Source organism: Bicyclus anynana, chromosome 5, assembly GCF_947172395.1.
Source record: "Bicyclus anynana chromosome 5, ilBicAnyn1.1, whole genome shotgun sequence".
Lineage (NCBI taxonomy): Eukaryota > Metazoa > Arthropoda > Insecta > Lepidoptera > Nymphalidae > Bicyclus > Bicyclus anynana.
The window spans coordinates 6,997,770-7,013,790 of record NC_069087.1 but is presented as its reverse complement, the minus strand read 5'-3'; the positions used below and the strand labels follow the sequence as shown (position 1 = coordinate 7,013,790).

General features: G+C 34.8%; 1 long non-coding RNA gene across 2 annotated transcripts; it reads right to left on the bottom strand.

The window, feature by feature from the left end:
* Nucleotides 1–147: 147 nt before the first annotated feature.
* LOC128198105 (uncharacterized) lies at nt 148–15,579 on the bottom strand. 2 transcript variants are annotated; one of them, XR_008250852.1, is made up of 10 exons: nt 14,928–15,579; nt 13,225–13,364; nt 9,370–9,647; nt 8,731–8,819; nt 8,328–8,416; nt 7,714–7,802; nt 7,229–7,322; nt 6,744–6,832; nt 4,997–5,126; nt 148–4,375 (listed from the first exon to the last, which is right to left on the bottom strand). It is a non-coding gene; the product is annotated as an uncharacterized LOC128198105 (long non-coding RNA). The 2 variants fall into 2 exon arrangements; XR_008250853.1 differs by having other exon boundaries at nt 9,370–9,531.
* Nucleotides 15,580–16,021: the final 442 nt, after the last annotated feature.

Here is a 16,021-nt window from a genome sequence, read left to right as displayed (position 1 = left end):
ATTTAAACAGATTTTTAAAAATATTTATTTTAAAACCACTCCGTCCCCAAAAGCTGAACTGTGAAAATATTAAAAACAATATAATAGCACAATATTTTAGTAACAAGTAATTGTATATAATAAATTAAACAATAGAAAGAATAACAGTTTCAAATTGAAATGTCTTTATTATCAAATAAAAAATCTTATGCACTTAATCAATAACTAAGTAAACATCAGCACCTAAAATGTAATCTAAATATATTCATTTTGCTTCTAAAACTAAATTTTATCTTTAAAGTAAAATGAAAACCAAAATAAAAATATACCTATGCATCAATTGGGTGACTTCACTGAGATATTTTGGAAAATCAAGTCAATTATAACTTAACCAATTCATACATAAAAATATAGATTGTCGGGATATTTGTACATATGATAAACTATGCAAACGTCACGCAGTTTCACCAGCGTAGTTTTCGTTCCCGTGGGAATACAGAGATAACAATTATGGCCTAAAAACGCCCTCTTATCACTCAGGGCGATACAAATAAACATAAATGGAAAAATCCAAGCCATCGCTGCCAGAGGATGCCCTCAAGGAGGTGTACTCTCACCACTACTATGGAACTTGGTGGTAAATGAACTAATCAGCAAACTGAACAACAAAGGCTTCCTAACAATAGGGTACGCCGACGACCTAACAATACTTATAGGAGGAAAACATGAAAACACCCTTAGTGGAATAATGCAAGATGCACTCAAGCAGATAGAGAAATGGTGTACACTCAACGAACTATCTGTTAACCCCAGAAAAACAGAACTCATTCTGTTCACACACAAAAGAAAACCAAACATTCCAAAAACACCGACTTTATTCAAAGTAACCCTAAAGCTAACCACAGAAGTAAAATACTTAGGGGTAACACTAGATCAACAGTTAAACTGGAAAAAACATATTGAAACGAAAATTCAAAAATCTACAATCATCCTATGTCAGTGCAAACGCATGATAGGCAAAACATGGGGACTAAAACCGCACATAATGAAGTGGCTATACCTTACAGTCGTAAGAAGCTCAGTGACATATGCTTCTATAGTCTGGTGGCCAAAAGTGCTCCAAACAACAACACAACAGGAACTTCAAAAATTCCAAAGACAAGCACTGCTATCCATAACGGGCAGTATGTGCACAACACCTACGGCTGCAATGGAAGTAATACTAGGAATCCCTCCATTACACCTCCACATAAAAGAGGAAGCAACGCTTACAGCCCTTAGACTAAAAACATGCGGGTTGTGGAAACAAACAAACACAGCCCACACTAACATCTTAAAAGAGGGAATACAAATGAACCCAAGTATGGAGTGGATATGCGATAAAACACAGAAACAATTTGTGATGGACAAACCCTACAAAATCAACACTGAGGAGGCCGGTGACTACTACACAAACCCTGACGCCCTAGATGTGTACACGGATGGGTCGAAGACTGACACAGGTACTGGAGCAGGAGTCTACTGCCAAGACCTCAACATACGGATTGCACAAGCGCTTGGTAAGCACAACTCAGTCTTCCAGGCAGAATGCGTCGGCATCACAACTGCGGCTGTTGCCGTGACCAACAGACAGGTAACAAATTTTAACATTAATATACTTAGCGACAGTCAAGCAGTACTAAAAGCACTGGCAAAACACTCGACTACGTCAAAACTACTGCTAGACTGTCACAAGGCCCTAACAAAACTTGCAACAAATAACTTAGTTACATTAAGATGGATAAAGGGACACAGCGGAATCTTAGGAAATGAAGCGGCTGATGAACTGGCGCGTCGCGCCACGACACTGAAGGTAGTAGGGCCCGAACCAATAGTACCCATACCATTCAGTGAATACAAAACATGGTTGCACAAACAAACCATCAGAACCCACGCCGAACTATGGGACAGCATAACCACATGTAGACATACAAAAGAGGCACTCCCAGGCCTCGACCCAAGGATAACAAAGAAACTTATGAACCTCACACGAGACAAGCTGAGAACAGTAGTTGGCCTAATAACAGGTCACTGCCCGCTAAACAAACACCTTTCAATTCTAGGTTTGACCGACAGTCCTCTGTGCAGAGCCTGCATGGAGGAGGACGAGACACCGCTACACGTTATGCTCAGTTGCAGAGGCGTAACGGAACAACGAGCAACCTACATTGGCTCCTCAGCGACACTCCAAGAGGCTATCGGCGACCTGGGCGGCCTGCTAAGCTTCTGGAGCGAGCTCGGCTGGATGGAATAAATCCAGCGGGAACCTACACCAAGGGACCCACGCACAACGGCCAAACACTTGGCTAAGTGCGGAAACGGCCCAGAAGAAAGAAGAAGAAGAAGAAGAATTATGGCCTAATCCATGATTATAATGCTGTAACAAATTTTTAAATCAGCAAAGTAGTTTCACAGCCTATTCAATGCAAACAAATCAATAATCAAATTCTTCTTCTTTCTAATTAGTATAAATTTCATAAACAATAAAATTATTAGAATTTGGCTAATGAAAGTAGAAACTGAAATCACCCGCCAAATTTTAAAAAATCGAAGTAAATTCTCAAAATTATAGTGCAAATATTGGAATAACTGAGTTTAACACTTATAGTATAGGTAATAATGTATTCACAAAGAAAAACTAATTTAAATAAATTATGAAAACGCATGTTTTTTAATTTGTTTATATGATTTTTAAATTTGGCGGGCAATTTCAGTCTCTACTTTCATTAGCCAAACTTTACAACCTAATGCGATAACATAATATTACTTTTAGGCGAATCAATAGAGCATTTACCCTCTACCTCCTCAGAAACAGCTCTGATTTTGATGATTATTTTTGTTCAGTTTGTTTCTTCATATCATTTCAAATCAGAAACCTTTTGGAGTGATGATGGAACGATTTATACTATTTAACAATAGTTATTGCTATTTATATAATAAATTATTAAAAAAATAAACACTACCGACTTCAAAAACACAAAGTTATGCAGTAAACTAATAAGCTGAAGAAAACATTATAATATTTTCTATCTACTGATTACTGAAGCCGGTGCCAATTGTACAATTAATGGGTAGGCAATCAATCGTACCGTTTTTTTCCACCTTAAGGATTCGAATTGTTTTCCGAAATTTATATGGGACCTACTTCGAAATAAACCCTTTACAAAAAGTAAAGAATTTTCAAAATCGGTCCACTCAGTAAAAAGTTACGCATAGCTTAACATTACAATTAATGGGAAAACAATTAATCATCTTCTATTTTCCTACTATTAGGTTTGAAATTGTTTTCCAACATTTTATGAGACTTTTAGGAATATACCCTTTCTATCAAAAAAAGAATAATCAAAATCGAACCACCCAATAAAAAGTTATGCTTGGTTTTATATTAAAATGAATGAGAAAACAATCAATCGCACATTTAGGATTGGAATTGTTTTTTAAAATTTATATGGGAGCTTTACAATCAAAATACCTTTACAATCTATAAAGAATTTACGAAATCGGACCACTTCGTAATAAGTTACGCATATTTTTACAATACAATTAATGGGAATAATTAAAATTTATAATGATTTGGGACCATTGTCGGAATATACCCTTTCTATTTAAAACAAAGTTATTCAAATCGGAATTCGAAGACATGCTTGGTTTTAAACTAAAACAATCAAGAATGATCAATCAAAAGAATTATCAAAATCGGACTACTCATGTTAACAGTTATGCTTGGTTTTACATTACAAAAACAGGGGATGATTGATTAACCATTAATTTTAGTATACAACCAAGTATAACTTTTTATTGAGTGGTCCGATTTTGATAATACTTTTTTATTATAAAGGGTTCATTCCGAAGATAGTCTTTTAAAGATATGAAAAAGCAATTCGAACCCTATAGCTAGGAAAACATTAGATAACTAATTGTCGGCCCATTAATTGGACCATTGGCACCGCCTTCAAAGTGATCAATAGATAGAAAATATTATAATATTTTCTTTCGTTTATTACTTTTCTGCATAAGTTTGTATTTTTGAAGTCGGTTGTATTTAAAAAAAAATATGTATAAATAGCATAGATATTTTTTAACAATTTAAATAATTTCGTCCACCAAAACATTTCTGATTTTAAATAACATAAAAAAAATGACTTTAAAAAAAAATCATCAAAGTCGGAGCTGTTTCTGAAGACTTCCAGCATATGCTTGTTTTATTTATTATTTGATTCCATTATTTCTTTCATAAAAATGTGACATTTTTCATTATGAGAAGTACAGACATAAAGAGACGAATTTTAGTATTCTAAAGAATCATGGTGCAGGTGCCTGGTCCATTGATTATAATTGTTACATCAATTGTTGTGACCTGTAATAGAAAATTTCATTTAACATGACTTTTTAAAATGCACTGAAAATAAATATTTACATAATTATATATAATAAGAATTCCTATTCTCTTCAGGGACATATCAAATTTTTAGTCTATTTTCTGCTCCATTTACAAAAAATCATTTTAGGAAGCTCAGCTGTAACCTTGAAAAGTATAGAAATATGGATATTTTGTTACATTATTTACAAGCGGACGCCCGCTACTTCGTCTATGTGGAATTCAGTTTTTCACAAACTTGCACACAAACTTAAAGAGAAATTATAATGTGTTTATTTCAGTTTTAAAAACAAAACTGTAAGTGTATCTAGGAAAAATGTAGTTCATTGTTATTAAGCAGGTCAAAACTACCTTGTTGGTTCAGTAGCTAGCCCATGTGTTTTGGATCACGAGATCCTGGTTCTGTCTTTAAGAGATACTGAGTTTTTGCTTCTGCTAACAAATTCTTAGTTTGGAGTTGGGAAGTTGGTGGTGTCACACCCCCGTGCCTCAGAGAGCATGTTAAGCCGTCGAACCCGGTCATTATCATTAACATTTCTGATAGTGATCATTAATCAATCTAATAATATCAACCTAAGCCGAATGAATAAAGCAAGTTACCTTGTGCTATTTTGCAAAAATGCCAGCAGCAACGTGGCTGCAGTAGTGTGGCTCGGGACGGGTACAGTTAGATCTTCATCTTTTATTTCTATCTCATGATATTTAACAATATATCTTCATTTTACAGCACCTGCAAAAATAAATCAGAAGTTATACATTTTACATAACTATTATTGCATGCACTACACCTGCAAAAATAAATAAGAAGTATACATTTATGGGGTGTAAGGGGGAGGCTAGTACCAGTCAGCCTCTCCAACTGCCAACATCACCTGCACGTGGTGCACCCTGCAGATTGACCGACGAGGCTCTGGCGACCGACTAATGGCGGTTTAACCATTCTGATTCAGCTAGACTTCACAAGTACCACAGACCGGTGTCAGGCAGCAGCGATACCGGTGCGAGAAGTCTAGGCCTGCGAATGACCAACCCGCATGCCTAGCGTGGTCATTTATGGGCATTACCTTGCAATGTATAGTACAACACAACAAGATCCATGCAAGAGGCCTATGTCCAGCAGTGGACGTCTATCGGCTGATAAGGTATACATTTTACATAATTATTATTGTTACCAGTTAAGAGGATAATCCCAGAGGATGTTGCTATTTCGTGATCTAAACCAGACATTTTCCTTTAGCATAGTACTTGTAGAGCTTACTGTCCCGTGGGAGACTAACATTCCAAAGGACCACAGTATAAAACTGAATAAATGTTATGACCTAACAAATGAACTAACTAAAATGGCTATATGGTTAGTCTGTACGCCGTAGAGAGGTGCGAGAGGATTACCAGCAAAATCTCTCTATAATTTGCTTAGAGACCTTGGTCTCTCTAGAAGTGCAGATTTGGGTTACCAAATTTGGCAGACCTTACTACGCAGGGAGAACAACACGAGCAGAGAAAGGGAGTGTTAATCAATTGTCAAGGAATTCTTTAACCTTACGTCCATTGATCACAAGTCCAAGCTCTGCTCAGCGTTTTTCTCTCTGCCACGTGATGGACACCCACATGGTGAATCCATGAATTGGTAAGATATTCGTCTCAAAAAAATCATGTTGTACACTAAAATAATTTAGTTGAGTAGGGTGAGGCAAGCAACAATGACCGCGTAAAATACAGTTTTTCACAAATCTCCCTTGATTTTTTCAGGAATAAAAGTTAATTTTAGTGAAATTTATCAATAGTTTTTTCAAGTGATTATAATTATATACACAAGACTAAAATGCAAACAAGGTCTTTTAAATTTTTCGTCTGTCTGTGTTTCTGTTTCTCTGGGATAATCTTTGGAACGGCTGAACCGATTTTAATTGGAAGATAGAGGAAGTTATTGAGCAATATTTAGGCTACTTTTTATCCCAGAAACATGGTTCCCGCTGGATGTTCAAAAACTGAACATCACACGGTTGAAATCGCGGGCGTCCGCTAGTATTATAATATTGGTTAGCCAATGTTGTTTTGGATAACGAGGTCGTGGCTTCGAATCCTGGGTCAGGCTATCAGATACTGAGTTTTTCTTTCTTCCAAGAAATTTACAGTTCTCAGCCTGGAGTTGGTAAGTTGTTTGTATTACACTCCCGCGCCTCGTCCAGGTCATTATCATTAACATCTGATAGTGATCCACAATGAATTTCACTTTATCTCCCTTAGCTCACCAACCTTTATTGTAGCAGTCCCTAACCCCTTTTCTATAAGGTCTGGCTCTGTAGTGTCGTTAAAATAGGCTGATAATGATGATAAAGCAGGTTACCTTGTGCTATTTTGCAAACATGCCAGCAGCAACTGTGTGGCTCAGCACTGACTGGCACAGCTAGACCTTCATCTTCTATTTTGCTACACCTGAAAAATTAAACATAAAGAATAAATTTTATGTATTTTCACCAGTTAAAAAACAAATGAAAACTAAAATAATTTTATTAAGTGAAAAATGTAAAGAATAGATTATGAAAAAAAAACAAACAGACTCGAATTGAGAACCTCCTTCTTTTTTTTAAGTAGGTTAAAAATGTGAAAAAAAATTCAGTTAAATTCTCATCTTGGAGTTGGGAAGCCTTTAATCCCGATTATTATCATTAGCATCAGATAGTGGTTATTAATTAATTGAACATTATCACCCTAAGCCCTCCAACAGCATTGGAGCAGTGTGGTGGGTTTCAGCTCCATAATCACTTTTCTATAAGGCCTGGCCCTGTAATGCCGTAAAAATAGGTTGATAATAACGATGAAGCAGGTTACCTTGTGCTATTTTGCAAACATGCCAGCAGCAACTGTACTGTGTGGCTCAGCACTGACTGGCACAGCTAGACCTTCCTCTTCTATTTTGCTATACCTGAAAAATTCAACATAAAGAATAAATTTTATGTATTTTCACCAGTTAAAAACAAATGAAAACTTAAATAATTTTATTAAGTGAAAAATGTGAAGAATAGATTATGAAAAAAAACATAAGACTCGAATTGAGAACCTCCTTCTTTTTTTGATGTAGGTTAAAAATGTGAAAAAAATCAGTTAAATTCTCATCTTGGAGTTGGGAAGCCTTTAATCCCGATTATTATCATTAGCATCAGATAGTGGTTATTAATTAATTGAACATTATCACCCTAAGCCCTCCAACAGCATTGAAGCAGTGTGGTGGGTCTCAGCTCCATAATCACTTTTCTATAAGGCCTGGCCCTGTAATGCCGTTAAAATAGGTTGATAATAACGATGAAGCAGGTTACCTTGTGCTATTTTCCAAACATGCCAGCAGCAACTGTGTGGCTCAGCACTGACTGGCACAGCTAGACCTTCATCTTCTATTTTGCTACACCTGAAAATTTAAACATAAAGAATAAATTTTATGTATTTTCACCAGTTAAAAAACAAATAAAAACTAAAAGAATTTTATTAAGTGAAAAATGTGAAGAATAGATTATGAAAAAAAAAACATAGACTCGAATTGAGAACCTCCTTCTTTTTTTAAAATCGGTTAAAAATGTAAAAAAAAATTCAGTCAAATTCTCATCTTGGAGTTGGGAAGCCGATAGCAAAATTTCACCAGGTTAAAAACAAACAAAAACTAAAAGAATTTTATTAAGTGAAAAATGTGAAGAATAGATTATGAAAAATGTAAAAAAAATCAGTTAAATTCTCATCCTGAAGTTGGGAAACCTTTAATCCCGATTATTATCATTAGCATCAGATAGTGGTTATTAATTAATTGAACATTATCACCCTAAGCCCTCCAACAGCATTGGAGCAGTGTGGTGGGTCTCAGCTCCATAATCACTTTTCTATAAGGCCTGGCCCTGTAATGCTGTTAAAATAGGTTGATAATAACGATGAAGTAGGTTACCTTGTGATATTTTGCAAACATGCCAGCAGCAACTGTGTGGCTCAGCACTGACTGGCACAGCTAGACCTTCATCTTCTATTTTGCTACACCTGAAAATTTAAACATAAAGAATAAATTTTATGTATTTTCACCAGTTAAAAAACAAATGATAACTAAAATAAAAACATAGAAGTCGGTTAAAAATAATTCAGTTAAATTCTCATCTTGGAGTTTGGAAGCCTTCAATCCCGATTATTATCATTAGCATCAGATAGTGGTTATTAATTAATTGAACATTATCACCCTAAGCCCACCAACAGCATTGGAGCAGTGTGGTGGGTCTCAGCTCCATAATCACTTTTCTATAAGGCCTGGCCCTGTAATGCTGTTAAAATAGGTTGATAATGACGATGAAGTAGGTTACCTTGTGATATTTTGCAAACATGCCAGCAGCAACTGTGTGGCTCAGCACTGACTGGCACAGCTAGACCTTCATCTTCTATTTTGCTACACCTGAAAATTTAAACATAAAGAATAAATTTTATGTATTTTCACCAGTTAAAAAACAAATAAAAACTAAAAGAATTTTATTAAGTGAAAAATGTGAAGAATAGATTATGAAAAAAAAACATAGACTCGAATTGAGAACCTCCTTCTTTTTTTAAAATCGGTTAAAAATGTAAAAAAAAATTCAGTCAAATTCTCATCTTGGAGTTGGGAAGCCGATAGCAAAATTTCACATATTTTCACCAGGTTAAAAACAAACAAAAACTAAAAGAATTTTATTAAGTGAAAAATGTGAAGAATAGATTATGAAAAATGTAAAAAAAAATCAGTTAAATTCTCATCCTGAAGTTGGGAAACCTTTAATCCCGATTATTAACATTAGCATCAGATAGTGGTAATTAATTAATTGAACATTATCACCCTAAGCCCACCAACAGCATTGGAGCTGTGTGTTGGGTCTCAGCTCCATACCTCCTCTACTATATGGAGACAATGATGAATGATGGATGTGTAGGATTAAAATAGCTTCTATGAAACATAACCTATTTTAACATACCTATTGCCTGGTTTCCATCTGTTAATGCTATATTTGCTAAGCATTGTGTGTTAATATTATTTTATTCTATTGTCTTCTTTTAAATTATCTTCTTGAAATTCTGGCTTGCAAGTAATGCTAAATTTTGGGCTCATTTTTTGTGAGTTTGTTGGTACTGAACTTCTGCGAACATTGTTTATTTTTGAAAGCTTTGATTGCTTTTTGAGACATTGTGTAAATATTTTTTATATTAAAAACCGTCGTCATGCGGGTAAAATTAATGTGAAGAAGCAGGATTGCTGAAAGCATTAGGTATATATTTTAATTTGAATACATAATAAACTCTTTTTATTTATCTCTCTCTCTCTAACTGCTTTATTGGTTCAGTGTAACTATCATGAAATTCTGAGTTTGAGTCCTGGGTTGGTCTATGAAATATTAAGCATTTCCGTCTTTCAAGAAACTCACAATAAGAATCTATACTGATATGTATTCAACCCATTTTTAAATTAAATGTCTTAAATGGTGAAGCATAACATTGTGAAGAAACCTGCATAACTGAGAATTTTCTTAATTGTCTAGGTGTGTGAAGTCTGCCAATCCGCATTGGGCCAGCATGGAGGACTAAGCCCTAACCCCTCTCGTCCTGAGAAGTGACTCGTGCTCAACAATGAGCCGAAAATGGGTTGTTAATCTATACTAATATTATAAAGAGGTAAAGTTTGTGAGTTAGTCACATTTTTTAAATGGGGTAATTTTCGGAACTACTGGTCCGATTTCAAAAATTCTTTCACCAGTAGAATGCTACATTATCGGGGAGTGCTATAGGCTATATTTTATATTAGCATGATATATATTCGCCGAGTTAACACAGTTTTTGTCATACAGGTCGGACCGAAAATCCTCTTAAGCAGACTTATTCGCATGCGCTGCCTTAACCATTGTGTAAAATTGAAATTAATGTATGGAGGCTTTATGTATCTTTAAAAGTTCTACAAAAAAAGTCCGCGACACCATATATCTATCTTCTATATATTAGCAGATATAGTACCTTTTGTGTTTTTAAAATTATAAATTTTATATACTTAGGTTTGCGTCATTATTTATGCTACTTAACTTAAATCCTTATCAAAATAAATTATTTAATAATCACAAGGATATTATGGAGATAAGATTTGCTCTTTATAGTATGTTAATTAGTTTTGGAGATAATACAAAATTTCTCAAAGACGCAGAAAGTCCGCTACATGACGCCCCGCGCTTTCCATTACGTAGTTCCCGCTCCTGTGTGAATATGGGAATCAAACATAGCCTATGACACTCGCAAATAACGTAGCTTTCTATTGATAAAACAATCTTTCAAATCGGTCCAGTGGATCCAAAGATTATAATTTTAGCATAGAAGTCTCTATTTTCCTTTGTCATCGCACCACGCTCATATTTTCTATTTTTTGTCTGTCTGTTTGCCTTTTTTTTTGACCGGGCATCACGCTGATACTACAGAATGAATTCAAATGATACTTAAGACGATTTGAGACCATAATACGTAGAAGAATAATAGGATACTTTTTGTCGTGAAAACAAAATCAGAATTGGGTGAAGTAGGGGTAGAAAGTTTGTACGGAAAGTCCTTAATTTTTTTAGTTACAAGGTATAAGTTATAAAACTTGCAAAATAGAATGTGAAATAGGGGTTGAAAGTTGACATCGATTTTTACGCGGACGAAGTCGCGGGCGTCCGCTAGTATCTATACTAATATTATAAAGCTGAAGAGTTTGTTTGTTTGTTTGTTTGTTTGATTGAACGCGATAATCTCAGGAACTACAGGTCCGATTTGAAAAATTCTTTCAGTGTCAGATAGCCCATTTATCGAGGAAGGCTATAGGCTATATATTATCCCCATATTCCCACGGGAACGGGAACCACGCTGGTGAAACAGCGCGACGTCAGCTAGTGTATTATAAAGAGGTAAAGTTGGTGGTGTTCTAGCAGGTAAACTCTGGATCTACTGAACCAATTTTGAAAATTCTTTTACCACTAGAAAGCCACGTTATTTCTGAGTATCATAGGCTATATTTTATCCGCGTATTCTCAAACTGCAGAAAGTTGGTTAATATTAAGTAGTTAGTAAAAGCTCAACTGAATGAGGAATGTTCATAAATAAATTATATATACTTAATATTCTTTATAAACTCCAAGCCCACCAACCGATACTGATGAATGAAGGATTAGTAGGATTAAGAAGCATCTACAGGGTGCTCGGGAGTATTTCCCATAACTCTAGGGTAGCTCCAAGTTCTATAAGGAAAATTAATTTAAAATGTCTAAGGAACATGTGTATTAAAAAACTTTAATAAAAACAAGTCAACCAACTTCAAAAACATACTTACTAAACTAAAAAAACGAAAAATAACATTATACTAAGTTCTATATATCATATTATGTTCTTACTGATGATCAGTTTGAAGGTGGTGCTAGCCCAATGATGTATTAATTCAAGCCATGTAAGAATATCATAAATATTTAGGTTTTTCAGACAGTGTTCTTTCATGTAGTTCTTACAGTAACAGCTTAAATTAAAACAACACCGGTTTAGCACAGCCTTCAAACTGATCATCAGTTAGAACATAATATGATATGAACTTAGTATAATATTATTTTTCGCTTTTTAGTTTAGCCAGTATGTTTTATGTTTTTGAAGTTGGTTGAATTTCTTTAATTAAAATTTTTTATTTTTCCATTTTTAGTGAAATCATCCTAGATATTGATCTAGCGCCAAAGGTATGTTGCTATGAGTGGTGATAAAACATTGTATTTGATTGCCTCTGACTTAGAATCAAACTAATTACTACTGTGAACAATCGAGAAGTTCCCTTAACCGTCCTTCGTCTTCATTACCAGACCCCTAATACAGTCACAACCCATCTAGGTGGAAAGTTCTCATCAATACAAATTTATCAACACATGGTAGCTACTGTGAACAATCGAGGAGTTCCCTTAACCGTCCTTCGTCTTCATTACCAGACCCCTAATACAGTCACAACCCATCTAGGTGGAAAGTTCTCATCAATACAAATTTATCAACACATGGTAGCTACTGTGAACCGTTGAGGAGTTCTCTTAACTGTCCTTCGTCTTCATCACCAGACCCCTAATACAGTCACAACCCATCTAGGTGGAAAGTTCTCCTCAATATAAACTAGTAGCTAAGATAGCTCCTATAAGTGGACTTGTCAACACCTTAAATTTATGAGAAATAGTCCCGAGCACCCTGTATAAAATGTAACTTAACTATGCCTAGTTTGTTTCAGCTGATGCTATATTTATGAACAGCACCAATACATATAAATAAAATTTAAGTTTATGTCTGTGATTTCAAAATAACTGTGTTTTCTCAAGTGCCTATATACAATACTGACATACAGTCATACTTCTTTAAAATGTTCATCTGTTTGTTTGTTTGAGCTAATCTCTGAAACAGCAGGGTCATTTTAATGGGACTTTTACTGGAAGATAGAGAAGATTATTGATCAACATCTACTTAATATTTTGGCCATTACTTGTTATTTAACATGGGCGTACACTCACAACCACATAGACACTGATAGACATCCATGCTCATCACACTAATATGATGTTCAATTGCCACAACTGGCTGTGGCGTGTAGATGCAAAGAGCAATGATGCTATCTACTGCATCACTGGAGAGCTGTTGCTGATGTTATATCCTTATATCTCAGAGAGTATGATATGCTATATATGCCAGTCATTATCATTAACACCTGATAGTGATCCTTTTATAATTTAACTTTATTACCCCAAGCCTATCAACCCACATTGGAGCAGTGTGCATTTTACAGTAGGTGTTTAACTTACCTTCTTATTCTCTCTCTCTCTTGTTCTTACAGGCAAAACATCTCGTCTTTTTTAAAAATGTAGATGACAAACCATTCATAGTTCAATGTAAAATTTATTCTAAAAGTCCAATAGTCTAATCATTGATTATCTGGACGTTACTGAAATTAAGAGAGTGAGTAAATTTAATTAAAAATACATAAACATACTACGCATGAAGAGACAGATGAATATCTTAACATTCCGTGCAGGTGCCAGGTCCATCGCCTGGTAGAGAGAAATACTCCGAGCAGAGTCCTGAAGTTGTGACTACAGGATGTAGGGTTAAGGAATTCCTTGGCAATTGATTAAACTCCCCTACTTGTGTTGTTCTCCCTGCTTAGCCAAATTTGGTAAGATCCTACTAAGAGCAGCTTTGGATACTTATTCTTCTTTCTCTCTTTCTTCTACATAGAAGTTTCTGCAGTCCTAAAGATGCCAAGGTCTTTAAACAAGTTATAGAAAGATTTTGTGGGTAATCCTCTCGCAGCTACTTCTATGGCAGACAGACTAACCACATAGCCATTTTTACTTAGTTCATTTGTTATTATTATTTATTACAAAACCTTGACAAGAACCAGGTGAGAAATATAACTAAAATGTCCGGAGGCAATCTGATGATAGAACAGAAACACAGATGAGGGAATTCCTCAACTGTTCACAGAAGCTACATTGTCAAAAAGAAAAAAAAATAAAATGTGCAAAGCTTAGGTCTTATAGCTAAAAGCTATTTCTTTCAAACAACCTTCAATGAAAAATGTATCTTATTATTGGCAAAAGCTTTTATAGATCAAGGCAAGAAAAATATTGCTGAAATGGCCTCCGTAGCACAGTGGATTAACTACGCAAAAGTCCTGGGTTCTATCCCCGGCTGGGCCAATTGAAGTTTTCTTTCTGGTCTATGTCTGGCTGGCTAGTTAATACCCTACTGGCAAGTGATTTAGTGTTCCGGTGAGATATTATGTAGATACAGAAATGTGTGTGGATTTTCATCCTTTGCCTAACTAGTTATCTCGCTTCCATCTTAGATTGCATCATCACTTATCATCTTATTCTATAATTATGTCAAAGAACAGATTTTTGTACAAAGTAAAGTAACATACTCTTCATTAGTCTGCCTAGTGCCTAACATATTTATAAAAACTTGTAATTGTAGTTTCAAATTAACAAATTGTTCTGGTTCATCATTACATAATTATAAAATACTTATTATAGATTCAAAAATAAAACTCAAATTTTACTCTACCTGCCTTTAGTACATACACCTGTGGTTTAATATTGAACTGGTAACAGATACTTTCAAATTAGTTCATGGAATTTGCTTTTCTCAGATGTTTATTTTCATTACCATTTCATAATTAACCTTATGTTGCCCCAGATTAAGCTACCTGTGATAACCAAAAGAAAATCTGTTCAGTAGATCCAGAGAAGTAAACATTCAGACAGCTGCAGGTCAGACAGTTATTTGGGGTGCATTGCATCTACAAACATCACCATAATGTGTAAACCCAGCATAGTTGTATAATTGAGCACGAGTTTCATAAGAATTAGTAGGATTTTAATAATTCCCATATCTTGAGAAGACTACTAAGAAACCTAATTAACTAACTAATGTAATCATTATCTGATCAATAGCTATTATTAAAGTATTTTATTATTAGCTAAAACTTAAAGTAGGTACATACCGGAGACTAAATTTGTAGAATCAAATTTCTGTAATCTCTGTAGGGTCTTCTCTGGATCATCGGCAGGCGAAGAACCACACTCAAAGCATTTTCTTTTGTTCTTCTTCATAGTTATAGAGACACTTGAACTAACAAAGTCTTATTTTTAACATAATGAAAAACCACAACACTCAGATGAAACGCAAAAGACTTATAGATCTTCTCAACATCAAGAATGGCGAGGATATTACACAGCAGGTTGCTTAAATCCAATCCATGAAGAGGTCTTCATAAATATTAACAGGCCGTGGCAAACATTTATTTTATTATTCGTGAATTCGTGTTTTATTTGGTGAAATGACGCCATTTTAATTTTATAACATATTTATTTTTTATTAAGTAATTGGGGTTGCCACACTTCGTTTAGAAAATCTTACCCATACGTTACTAAAACAATATTCAACGAGAGTGTCTCTCTATATTTTTGTAGAAGAAAAGTATTTATTCAGTTATTAAAGTCATATTTAAATCTAAAAATGTATTAGATTTATCAAAATATTATGTCAGGCGTGAGCTACTAACGATAATAATATTGCTACAACTACCAGACGGTAGAACCGTATGGATGATGACACCACAGGTCTAGCCCCCGTAGGTATAACCAAACCTTGTTCGAGAGTTGACCCGGCCTGGGACAAGTACAGTACAAGCAGTTGTCAGCAAAAGCAAAGACATTAACACAGTCAGTGTTACCAACTCTCCAAAATATTTATCCCTAAAGTTTGTGTCAAAAATCCCTAAAATCGCCTTAATTATTGAGTTGTCCCCCTAAAAATATAAATTCTTAATAATTTAGAAATAATATGCTGTAATATGTTTAAAAAGTATAAAATCTTTATTTAATACAGACAAAATATTACGTCTTTATCTGAAGATTCAGATTTTTTTAGATCAAAATGTTGACATTGAATAAATTAATCGATGAAAATTGCCGCCAGTTGAACTGTAATATCTCACTTATTTGCCCCTCAAATCTAGGGGGAAAACCCCTAAGTTGGGAACCCTGAACACAGTACCACGGTCCACGATAAACGGATAGTCATAATCTTAGACCA